This window comes from Microcebus murinus, unplaced genomic scaffold, assembly GCF_040939455.1.
Source record: "Microcebus murinus isolate Inina unplaced genomic scaffold, M.murinus_Inina_mat1.0 scaf075_hap2_Mmur4.0, whole genome shotgun sequence".
NCBI lineage: Eukaryota > Metazoa > Chordata > Mammalia > Primates > Cheirogaleidae > Microcebus > Microcebus murinus.
In genome coordinates this window covers 42,779-55,086 of record NW_027439021.1, presented here as the reverse complement: position 1 = coordinate 55,086, position 12,308 = coordinate 42,779, and the positions used below count along the sequence as shown (strand labels likewise).

General features: G+C 61.3%; 6 non-coding genes across 6 annotated transcripts; all 6 read right to left on the bottom strand.

The window, feature by feature from the left end:
* Window positions 1-599: 599 nt before the first annotated feature.
* Window positions 600-718, bottom strand: LOC142869413 (5S ribosomal RNA). Its single transcript, XR_012918041.1, has one exon. It is a non-coding gene; the product is annotated as a 5S ribosomal RNA (ribosomal RNA).
* Window positions 719-2,834: 2,116 nt separating this feature from the next.
* On the bottom strand, window positions 2,835-2,953 carry LOC142869412 (5S ribosomal RNA). Its single transcript, XR_012918040.1, has one exon. It is a non-coding gene; the product is annotated as a 5S ribosomal RNA (ribosomal RNA).
* Window positions 2,954-5,066: 2,113 nt separating this feature from the next.
* On the bottom strand, window positions 5,067-5,185 carry LOC142869411 (5S ribosomal RNA). The gene has a single exon (XR_012918039.1). It is a non-coding gene; the product is annotated as a 5S ribosomal RNA (ribosomal RNA).
* A 2,112-nt stretch (window positions 5,186-7,297) lies between these two features.
* On the bottom strand, window positions 7,298-7,416 carry LOC142869410 (5S ribosomal RNA). Its single transcript, XR_012918038.1, has one exon. It is a non-coding gene; the product is annotated as a 5S ribosomal RNA (ribosomal RNA).
* Window positions 7,417-9,532: 2,116 nt separating this feature from the next.
* Window positions 9,533-9,651, bottom strand: LOC142869409 (5S ribosomal RNA). The gene has a single exon (XR_012918037.1). It is a non-coding gene; the product is annotated as a 5S ribosomal RNA (ribosomal RNA).
* A 2,116-nt stretch (window positions 9,652-11,767) lies between these two features.
* LOC142869408 (5S ribosomal RNA) lies at window positions 11,768-11,886 on the bottom strand. Its single transcript, XR_012918036.1, has one exon. It is a non-coding gene; the product is annotated as a 5S ribosomal RNA (ribosomal RNA).
* Between the last annotated feature and the right edge of the window lie 422 nt (window positions 11,887-12,308).

Here is a 12,308-nt window from a genome sequence, read left to right as displayed (position 1 = left end):
GAAAAACACGAGAGACAAATGAATAAGAAAACAGGGGGGAGGGGGGCACCGGCAATACATGCAGCCTTAATACTTGTACTCCCATAACCTGCTTGAAAAGAGAGAGAAAAGAAAATGCAATAATAGAGATAAGGGACATTTTTTAAAAAACTGAATCCGAAAAGAAGAGTAAAATGAGGCCTGTCCAGCAGGTCTGGGTGTGACTCCGGATCCCCCAACATGCGGTGCCACCACCAGAGATTCCTGCGTGTAGCCCATAGAACCCCAAAAGCAACGGGACGAGTTCCGGTCACATGCTCCCTCAAAATGACATCCTGGCCTTCTTCTGGAACTCCCTCCCCTCCCAGACTCTCAAGGTTTCCTCCAGCGTGTGGGTTCCCACAGAGCAGACCTTTGGTCTGAGACCTGACAGTCCAGGTGCCACGCCTGCTGCCGCGTGGCGGCGGTGTCGCTGCTCGGGACAAGAGGAGGCCCCACGGAGCAGGCTGGGGCGCCAGGCACCGTGACGGGGGCTGAGGGTGGGGGTGACTCCCGGGCCCGCCGCCGCCGCCGCCGCCGCCGGGCTCCCAGAAGGGGGACAGAACAGAAAAAAAAAAAAAAGCCTACGGCACCCGGTATTCCCAGGCGGTCTCCCATCCAAGTACTAACCAGGCCCGACCCTGCTTAGCTTCCGAGATCAGACGAGATCGGGCGCGTTCAGGGTGGTGTGGCCGTAGACGGTGGAGGGCGCCCGTGCCCCGCTCAAGAAGCCGAGCCTCTCTGCGCTTCCCCGCGCCTCCTCCCGCCCCAGGCCCCGCGCCGAAGCTGACCCGCGCGTGGCCGGGACGGGCCTGTTAAGTTCTCTGGCCAGCCGGGTCCCGCGGGCTCCTCGGGACGGTGGTGCCGTGTGGGGCGGGGTGGGGGGCTGTCCACGCACGCACACACACACACACACACACACACAAGATGCGCCTCCACTTGTGGACCCGCCAAGGTGGAGACGTTCCAGCCCCCCTCCTCTCCTGGCCTCGCCTCCCTCACCTACACGCCCCCCACCCCCAGCGCGCCGCTGCTGACTGCGCATGCGCGGGCGCTCGCCCTTTGAAGCCAGGGGCCGCCCTCCCCCACAACCCCTTTCAGCTGCGCCCCCGCCCTGCGTGTGGGCTGCCGCCTATCCGCCCGCCCGGGCCAGGGCTGGGGCACAGCGCATGGGGGAGGGGAGCGAGTGTAGGGGCGCCTCTCGGGACGTGTGCCATGCGTGGGGTGCGGTGGGGTGGTTTCGGGGGCGCTGAAGAAATCAGTCCCCTCCATCTCCTACCTCTGGAAAACCCCCAAGCCCTTGCAGAACTGCCGGCACCGCTACCGTGGGGGCCGGGACCCCACTCTGTGTCGTCCTGTGGCCCAGTCCAAGGGGCCTGGGCCTGGCCGGGGGTGGATTGGACCCCGACCACCCTGGGGTGTGGGCTTGCTAAAAATCGGCGATTAGATATTGGATTCGAGGTTCATTGAGGTCATTTCACTAAGGAATGCACCGTAAAGACTTTCCTAATACATTTGTGAGGGTGGCAACAGAGAGAGGATTTTCAAGCTGGCAGAATAGGCGAGGAAAGGCTGAGGAAATTCCCAAACCCAGGAAGGAAGACTTTCTCGAAATGGAAGACAGAAACGAGCAAACAGAAACACCGGTAGCCCGCCCGGATCAGAGTCTGCTCCTAAGAGAAAGTACCCTGAGCAGGTTCACCCGTGGGTCGCGAGCGGCATTCAGCAGAGCGAGGCCCGCACTCTATGCGAAAGACACCTGCGCTCGGGTGTCTGTGGCGGCACAATTCACAATTGCAAAGATGTGGAAGCGACCCGGTTGCCCATCGATCCATGAGTGGATTAATAAAATGTGGTGCCTGACAACCACGGAGTGCTATTCAGCTATGAGAGACAGCGGTGAGAGGGCACCTCTCGTGTTCTCCTGGCCGGAGCTGGAACCCGTCCCGGTAAGCCAAGTAAGTATCCCAAGAATGGACACGCGAGCACCACGTGCGCGCGCTCACCAGCAAATTGGCACGAACTGGTGGACACCTTATGGACATAGAGGAATCACCTTCATCCGGTGGGGGGAGCGGATGGGCATACACATCCATCAGGACTGGGGTGGGTGCGCACCAACTGGGGGATGGGCACGCTCCAAGCTCTGACTCGAGGGGGGAGGCGGGGAAAGGGCGATGTACCTGACCTTGACATTGGTACCCCCACAATACGCTGGAAAAACACGAGAGACAAATGAATAAGAAAACAGGGGGGAGGGGGGCACCGGCAATACATGCAGCCTTAATACTTGTACTCCCATAACCTGCTTGAAAAGAGAGAGAAAAGAAAATGCAATAATAGAGATAAGGGACATTTTTTAAAAAACTGAATCCGAAAAGAAGAGTAAAATGAGGCCTGTCCAGCAGGTCTGGGTGTGACTCCGGATCCCCCAACATGCGGTGCCACCACCAGAGATTCCTGCGTGTAGCCCATAGAACCCCAAAAGCAACGGGACGAGTTCCGGTCACATGCTCCCTCAAAATGACATCCTGGCCTTCTTCTGGAACTCCCTCCCCTCCCAGACTCTCAAGGTTTCCTCCAGCGTGTGGGTTCCCACAGAGCAGACCTTTGGTCTGAGACCTGACAGTCCAGGTGCCACGCCTGCTGCCGCGTGGCGGCGGTGTCGCTGCTCGGGACAAGAGGAGGCCCCACGGAGCAGGCTGGGGCGCCAGGCACCGTGACGGGGGCTGAGGGTGGGGGTGACTCCCGGGCCCGCCGCCGCCGCCGCCGCCGCCGGGCTCCCAGAAGGGGGACAGAACAGAAAAAAAAAAAAAAGCCTACGGCACCCGGTATTCCCAGGCGGTCTCCCATCCAAGTACTAACCAGGCCCGACCCTGCTTAGCTTCCGAGATCAGACGAGATCGGGCGCGTTCAGGGTGGTGTGGCCGTAGACGGTGGAGGGCGCCCGTGCCCCGCTCAAGAAGCCGAGCCTCTCTGCGCTTCCCCGCGCCTCCTCCCGCCCCAGGCCCCGCGCCGAAGCTGACCCGCGCGTGGCCGGGACGGGCCTGTTAAGTTCTCTGGCCAGCCGGGTCCCGCGGGCTCCTCGGGACGGTGGTGCCGTGTGGGGCGGGGTGGGGGGCTGTCCACGCACGCACACACACACACACACACACACACAAGATGCGCCTCCACTTGTGGACCCGCCAAGGTGGAGACGTTCCAGCCCCCCTCCTCTCCTGGCCTCGCCTCCCTCACCTACACGCCCCCCACCCCCAGCGCGCCGCTGCTGACTGCGCATGCGCGGGCGCTCGCCCTTTGAAGCCAGGGGCCGCCCTCCCCCACAACCCCTTTCAGCTGCGCCCCCGCCCTGCGTGTGGGCTGCCGCCTATCCGCCCGCCCGGGCCAGGGCTGGGGCACAGCGCATGGGGGAGGGGAGCGAGTGTAGGGGCGCCTCTCGGGACGTGTGCCATGCGTGGGGTGCGGTGGGGTGGTTTCGGGGGCGCTGAAGAAATCAGTCCCCTCCATCTCCTACCTCTGGAAAACCCCCAAGCCCTTGCAGAACTGCCGGCACCGCTACCGTGGGGGCCGGGACCCCACTCTGTGTCGTCCTGTGGCCCAGTCCAAGGGGCCTGGGCCTGGCCGGGGGTGGATTGGACCCCGACCACCCTGGGGTGTGGGCTTGCTAAAAATCGGCGATTAGATATTGGATTCGAGGTTCATTGAGGTCATTTCACTAAGGAATGCACCGTAAAGACTTTCCTAATACATTTGTGAGGGTGGCAACAGAGAGAGGATTTTCAAGCTGGCAGAATAGGCGAGGAAAGGCTGAGGAAATTCCCAAACCCAGGAAGGAAGACTTTCTCGAAATGGAAGACAGAAACGAGCAAACAGAAACACCGGTAGCCCGCCCGGATCAGAGTCTGCTCCTAAGAGAAAGTACCCTGAGCAGGTTCACCCGTGGGTCGCGAGCGGCATTCAGCAGAGCGAGGCCCGCACTCTATGCGAAAGACACCTGCGCTCGGGTGTCTGTGGCGGCACAATTCACAATTGCAAAGATGTGGAAGCGACCCGGTTGCCCATCGATCCATGAGTGGATTAATAAAATGTGGTGCCTGACAACCACGGAGTGCTATTCAGCTATGAGAGACAGCGGTGAGAGGGCACCTCTCGTGTTCTCCTGGCCGGAGCTGGAACCCGTCCCGGTAAGCCAAGTAAGTATCCCAAGAATGGACACGCGAGCACCACGTGCGCGCGCTCACCAGCAAATTGGCACGAACTGGTGGACACCTTATGGACATAGAGGAATCACCTTCATCCGGTGGGGGGAGCGGATGGGCATACACATCCATCAGGACTGGGGTGGGTGCGCACCAACTGGGGGATGGGCACGCTCCAAGCTCTGACTCGAGGGGGGAGGCGGGGAAAGGGCGATGTACCTGACCTTGACATTGGTACCCCCACAATACGCTGGAAAAACACGAGAGACAAATGAATAAGAAAACAGGGGGGAGGGGGGCACCGGCAATACATGCAGCCTTAATACTTGTACTCCCATAACCTGCTTGAAAAGAGAGAGAAAAGAAAATGCAATAATAGAGATAAGGGACATTTTTTAAAAAACTGAATCCGAAAAGAAGAGTAAAATGAGGCCTGTCCAGCAGGTCTGGGTGTGACTCCGGATCCCCCAACATGCGGTGCCACCACCAGAGATTCCTGCGTGTAGCCCATAGAACCCCAAAAGCAACGGGACGAGTTCTGGTCACATGCTCCCTCAAAATGACATCCTGGCCTTCTTCTGGAACTCCCTCCCCTCCCAGACTCTCAAGGTTTCCTCCAGCGTGTGGGTTCCCACAGAGCAGACCTTTGGTCTGAGACCTGACAGTCCAGGTGCCACGCCTGCTGCCGCGTGGCGGCGGTGTCGCTGCTCGGGACAAGAGGAGGCCCCACGGAGCAGGCTGGGGCGCCAGGCACCGTGACGGGGGCTGAGGGTGGGGGTGACTCCCGGGCCCGCCGCCGCCGCCGCCGCCGGGCTCCCAGAAGGGGGACAGAACAGAAAAAAAAAAAAAAGCCTACGGCACCCGGTATTCCCAGGCGGTCTCCCATCCAAGTACTAACCAGGCCCGACCCTGCTTAGCTTCCGAGATCAGACGAGATCGGGCGCGTTCAGGGTGGTGTGGCCGTAGACGGTGGAGGGCGCCCGTGCCCCGCTCAAGAAGCCGAGCCTCTCTGCGCTTCCCCGCGCCTCCTCCCGCCCCAGGCCCCGCGCCGAAGCTGACCCGCGCGTGGCCGGGACGGGCCTGTTAAGTTCTCTGGCCAGCCGGGTCCCGCGGGCTCCTCGGGACGGTGGTGCCGTGTGGGGCGGGGTGGGGGGCTGTCCACGCACGCACACACACACACACACACACAAGATGCGCCTCCACTTGTGGACCCGCCAAGGTGGAGACGTTCCAGCCCCCCTCCTCTCCTGGCCTCGCCTCCCTCACCTACACGCCCCCCACCCCCAGCGCGCCGCTGCTGACTGCGCATGCGCGGGCGCTCGCCCTTTGAAGCCAGGGGCCGCCCTCCCCCACAACCCCTTTCAGCTGCGCCCCCGCCCTGCGTGTGGGCTGCCGCCTATCCGCCCGCCCGGGCCAGGGCTGGGGCACAGCGCATGGGGGAGGGGAGCGAGTGTAGGGGCGCCTCTCGGGACGTGTGCCATGCGTGGGGTGCGGTGGGGTGGTTTCGGGGGCGCTGAAGAAATCAGTCCCCTCCATCTCCTACCTCTGGAAAACCCCCAAGCCCTTGCAGAACTGCCGGCACCGCTACCGTGGGGGCCGGGACCCCACTCTGTGTCGTCCTGTGGCCCAGTCCAAGGGGCCTGGGCCTGGCCGGGGGTGGATTGGACCCCGACCACCCTGGGGTGTGGGCTTGCTAAAAATCGGCGATTAGATATTGGATTCGAGGTTCATTGAGGTCATTTCACTAAGGAATGCACCGTAAAGACTTTCCTAATACATTTGTGAGGGTGGCAACAGAGAGAGGATTTTCAAGCTGGCAGAATAGGCGAGGAAAGGCTGAGGAAATTCCCAAACCCAGGAAGGAAGACTTTCTCGAAATGGAAGACAGAAACGAGCAAACAGAAACACCGGTAGCCCGCCCGGATCAGAGTCTGCTCCTAAGAGAAAGTACCCTGAGCAGGTTCACCCGTGGGTCGCGAGCGGCATTCAGCAGAGCGAGGCCCGCACTCTATGCGAAAGACACCTGCGCTCGGGTGTCTGTGGCGGCACAATTCACAATTGCAAAGATGTGGAAGCGACCCGGTTGCCCATCGATCCATGAGTGGATTAATAAAATGTGGTGCCTGACAACCACGGAGTGCTATTCAGCTATGAGAGACAGCGGTGAGAGGGCACCTCTCGTGTTCTCCTGGCCGGAGCTGGAACCCGTCCCGGTAAGCCAAGTAAGTATCCCAAGAATGGACACGCGAGCACCACGTGCGCGCGCTCACCAGCAAATTGGCACGAACTGGTGGACACCTTATGGACATAGAGGAATCACCTTCATCCGGTGGGGGGAGCGGATGGGCATACACATCCATCAGGACTGGGGTGGGTGCGCACCAACTGGGGGATGGGCACGCTCCAAGCTCTGACTCGAGGGGGGAGGCGGGGAAAGGGCGATGTACCTGACCTTGACATTGGTACCCCCACAATACGCTGGAAAAACACGAGAGACAAATGAATAAGAAAACAGGGGGGAGGGGGGCACCGGCAATACATGCAGCCTTAATACTTGTACTCCCATAACCTGCTTGAAAAGAGAGAGAAAAGAAAATGCAATAATAGAGATAAGGGACATTTTTTAAAAAACTGAATCCGAAAAGAAGAGTAAAATGAGGCCTGTCCAGCAGGTCTGGGTGTGACTCCGGATCCCCCAACATGCGGTGCCACCACCAGAGATTCCTGCGTGTAGCCCATAGAACCCCAAAAGCAACGGGACGAGTTCTGGTCACATGCTCCCTCAAAATGACATCCTGGCCTTCTTCTGGAACTCCCTCCCCTCCCAGACTCTCAAGGTTTCCTCCAGCGTGTGGGTTCCCACAGAGCAGACCTTTGGTCTGAGACCTGACAGTCCAGGTGCCACGCCTGCTGCCGCGTGGCGGCGGTGTCGCTGCTCGGGACAAGAGGAGGCCCCACGGAGCAGGCTGGGGCGCCAGGCACCGTGACGGGGGCTGAGGGTGGGGGTGACTCCCGGGCCCGCCGCCGCCGCCGCCGCCGCCGGGCTCCCAGAAGGGGGACAGAACAGAAAAAAAAAAAAAAGCCTACGGCACCCGGTATTCCCAGGCGGTCTCCCATCCAAGTACTAACCAGGCCCGACCCTGCTTAGCTTCCGAGATCAGACGAGATCGGGCGCGTTCAGGGTGGTGTGGCCGTAGACGGTGGAGGGCGCCCGTGCCCCGCTCAAGAAGCCGAGCCTCTCTGCGCTTCCCCGCGCCTCCTCCCGCCCCAGGCCCCGCGCCGAAGCTGACCCGCGCGTGGCCGGGACGGGCCTGTTAAGTTCTCTGGCCAGCCGGGTCCCGCGGGCTCCTCGGGACGGTGGTGCCGTGTGGGGCGGGGTGGGGGGCTGTCCACGCACGCACACACACACACACACACACACACAAGATGCGCCTCCACTTGTGGACCCGCCAAGGTGGAGACGTTCCAGCCCCCCTCCTCTCCTGGCCTCGCCTCCCTCACCTACACGCCCCCCACCCCCAGCGCGCCGCTGCTGACTGCGCATGCGCGGGCGCTCGCCCTTTGAAGCCAGGGGCCGCCCTCCCCCACAACCCCTTTCAGCTGCGCCCCCGCCCTGCGTGTGGGCTGCCGCCTATCCGCCCGCCCGGGCCAGGGCTGGGGCACAGCGCATGGGGGAGGGGAGCGAGTGTAGGGGCGCCTCTCGGGACGTGTGCCATGCGTGGGGTGCGGTGGGGTGGTTTCGGGGGCGCTGAAGAAATCAGTCCCCTCCATCTCCTACCTCTGGAAAACCCCCAAGCCCTTGCAGAACTGCCGGCACCGCTACCGTGGGGGCCGGGACCCCACTCTGTGTCGTCCTGTGGCCCAGTCCAAGGGGCCTGGGCCTGGCCGGGGGTGGATTGGACCCCGACCACCCTGGGGTGTGGGCTTGCTAAAAATCGGCGATTAGATATTGGATTCGAGGTTCATTGAGGTCATTTCACTAAGGAATGCACCGTAAAGACTTTCCTAATACATTTGTGAGGGTGGCAACAGAGAGAGGATTTTCAAGCTGGCAGAATAGGCGAGGAAAGGCTGAGGAAATTCCCAAACCCAGGAAGGAAGACTTTCTCGAAATGGAAGACAGAAACGAGCAAACAGAAACACCGGTAGCCCGCCCGGATCAGAGTCTGCTCCTAAGAGAAAGTACCCTGAGCAGGTTCACCCGTGGGTCGCGAGCGGCATTCAGCAGAGCGAGGCCCGCACTCTATGCGAAAGACACCTGCGCTCGGGTGTCTGTGGCGGCACAATTCACAATTGCAAAGATGTGGAAGCGACCCGGTTGCCCATCGATCCATGAGTGGATTAATAAAATGTGGTGCCTGACAACCACGGAGTGCTATTCAGCTATGAGAGACAGCGGTGAGAGGGCACCTCTCGTGTTCTCCTGGCCGGAGCTGGAACCCGTCCCGGTAAGCCAAGTAAGTATCCCAAGAATGGACACGCGAGCACCACGTGCGCGCGCTCACCAGCAAATTGGCACGAACTGGTGGACACCTTATGGACATAGAGGAATCACCTTCATCCGGTGGGGGGAGCGGATGGGCATACACATCCATCAGGACTGGGGTGGGTGCGCACCAACTGGGGGATGGGCACGCTCCAAGCTCTGACTCGAGGGGGGAGGCGGGGAAAGGGCGATGTACCTGACCTTGACATTGGTACCCCCACAATACGCTGGAAAAACACGAGAGACAAATGAATAAGAAAACAGGGGGGAGGGGGGCACCGGCAATACATGCAGCCTTAATACTTGTACTCCCATAACCTGCTTGAAAAGAGAGAGAAAAGAAAATGCAATAATAGAGATAAGGGACATTTTTTAAAAAACTGAATCCGAAAAGAAGAGTAAAATGAGGCCTGTCCAGCAGGTCTGGGTGTGACTCCGGATCCCCCAACATGCGGTGCCACCACCAGAGATTCCTGCGTGTAGCCCATAGAACCCCAAAAGCAACGGGACGAGTTCTGGTCACATGCTCCCTCAAAATGACATCCTGGCCTTCTTCTGGAACTCCCTCCCCTCCCAGACTCTCAAGGTTTCCTCCAGCGTGTGGGTTCCCACAGAGCAGACCTTTGGTCTGAGACCTGACAGTCCAGGTGCCACGCCTGCTGCCGCGTGGCGGCGGTGTCGCTGCTCGGGACAAGAGGAGGCCCCACGGAGCAGGCTGGGGCGCCAGGCACCGTGACGGGGGCTGAGGGTGGGGGTGACTCCCGGGCCCGCCGCCGCCGCCGCCGCCGCCGGGCTCCCAGAAGGGGGACAGAACAGAAAAAAAAAAAAAAGCCTACGGCACCCGGTATTCCCAGGCGGTCTCCCATCCAAGTACTAACCAGGCCCGACCCTGCTTAGCTTCCGAGATCAGACGAGATCGGGCGCGTTCAGGGTGGTGTGGCCGTAGACGGTGGAGGGCGCCCGTGCCCCGCTCAAGAAGCCGAGCCTCTCTGCGCTTCCCCGCGCCTCCTCCCGCCCCAGGCCCCGCGCCGAAGCTGACCCGCGCGTGGCCGGGACGGGCCTGTTAAGTTCTCTGGCCAGCCGGGTCCCGCGGGCTCCTCGGGACGGTGGTGCCGTGTGGGGCGGGGTGGGGGGCTGTCCACGCACGCACACACACACACACACACACACACAAGATGCGCCTCCACTTGTGGACCCGCCAAGGTGGAGACGTTCCAGCCCCCCTCCTCTCCTGGCCTCGCCTCCCTCACCTACACGCCCCCCACCCCCAGCGCGCCGCTGCTGACTGCGCATGCGCGGGCGCTCGCCCTTTGAAGCCAGGGGCCGCCCTCCCCCACAACCCCTTTCAGCTGCGCCCCCGCCCTGCGTGTGGGCTGCCGCCTATCCGCCCGCCCGGGCCAGGGCTGGGGCACAGCGCATGGGGGAGGGGAGCGAGTGTAGGGGCGCCTCTCGGGACGTGTGCCATGCGTGGGGTGCGGTGGGGTGGTTTCGGGGGCGCTGAAGAAATCAGTCCCCTCCATCTCCTACCTCTGGAAAACCCCCAAGCCCTTGCAGAACTGCCGGCACCGCTACCGTGGGGGCCGGGACCCCACTCTGTGTCGTCCTGTGGCCCAGTCCAAGGGGCCTGGGCCTGGCCGGGGGTGGATTGGACCCCGACCACCCTGGGGTGTGGGCTTGCTAAAAATCGGCGATTAGATATTGGATTCGAGGTTCATTGAGGTCATTTCACTAAGGAATGCACCGTAAAGACTTTCCTAATACATTTGTGAGGGTGGCAACAGAGAGAGGATTTTCAAGCTGGCAGAATAGGCGAGGAAAGGCTGAGGAAATTCCCAAACCCAGGAAGGAAGACTTTCTCGAAATGGAAGACAGAAACGAGCAAACAGAAACACCGGTAGCCCGCCCGGATCAGAGTCTGCTCCTAAGAGAAAGTACCCTGAGCAGGTTCACCCGTGGGTCGCGAGCGGCATTCAGCAGAGCGAGGCCCGCACTCTATGCGAAAGACACCTGCGCTCGGGTGTCTGTGGCGGCACAATTCACAATTGCAAAGATGTGGAAGCGACCCGGTTGCCCATCGATCCATGAGTGGATTAATAAAATGTGGTGCCTGACAACCACGGAGTGCTATTCAGCTATGAGAGACAGCGGTGAGAGGGCACCTCTCGTGTTCTCCTGGCCGGAGCTGGAACCCGTCCCGGTAAGCCAAGTAAGTATCCCAAGAATGGACACGCGAGCACCACGTGCGCGCGCTCACCAGCAAATTGGCACGAACTGGTGGACACCTTATGGACATAGAGGAATCACCTTCATCCGGTGGGGGGAGCGGATGGGCATACACATCCATCAGGACTGGGGTGGGTGCGCACCAACTGGGGGATGGGCACGCTCCAAGCTCTGACTCGAGGGGGGAGGCGGGGAAAGGGCGATGTACCTGACCTTGACATTGGTACCCCCACAATACGCTGGAAAAACACGAGAGACAAATGAATAAGAAAACAGGGGGGAGGGGGGCACCGGCAATACATGCAGCCTTAATACTTGTACTCCCATAACCTGCTTGAAAAGAGAGAGAAAAGAAAATGCAATAATAGAGATAAGGGACATTTTTTAAAAAACTGAATCCGAAAAGAAGAGTAAAATGAGGCCTGTCCAGCAGGTCTGGGTGTGACTCCGGATCCCCCAACATGCGGTGCCACCACCAGAGATTCCTGCGTGTAGCCCATAGAACCCCAAAAGCAACGGGACGAGTTCTGGTCACATGCTCCCTCAAAATGACATCCTGGCCTTCTTCTGGAACTCCCTCCCCTCCCAGACTCTCAAGGTTTCCTCCAGCGTGTGGGTTCCCACAGAGCAGACCTTTGGTCTGAGACCTGACAGTCCAGGTGCCACGCCTGCTGCCGCGTGGCGGCGGTGTCGCTGCTCGGGACAAGAGGAGGCCCCACGGAGCAGGCTGGGGCGCCAGGCACCGTGACGGGGGCTGAGGGTGGGGGTGACTCCCGGGCCCGCCGCCGCCGCCGCCGCCGCCGGGCTCCCAGAAGGGGGACAGAACAGAAAAAAAAAAAAAAGCCTACGGCACCCGGTATTCCCAGGCGGTCTCCCATCCAAGTACTAACCAGGCCCGACCCTGCTTAGCTTCCGAGATCAGACGAGATCGGGCGCGTTCAGGGTGGTGTGGCCGTAGACGGTGGAGGGCGCCCGTGCCCCGCTCAAGAAGCCGAGCCTCTCTGCGCTTCCCCGCGCCTCCTCCCGCCCCAGGCCCCGCGCCGAAGCTGACCCGCGCGTGGCCGGGACGGGCCTGTTAAGTTCTCTGGCCAGCCGGGTCCCGCGGGCTCCTCGGGACGGTGGTGCCGTGTGGGGCGGGGTGGGGGGCTGTCCACGCACGCACACACACACACACACACACACACAAGATGCGCCTCCACTTGTGGACCCGCCAAGGTGGAGACGTTCCAGCCCCCCTCCTCTCCTGGCCTCGCCTCCCTCACCTACACGCCCCCCACCCCCAGCGCGCCGCTGCTGACTGCGCATGCGCGGGCGCTCGCCCTTTGAAGCCAGGGGCCGCCCTCCCCCACAACCCCTTTCAGCTGCGCCCCCGCCCTGCGTGT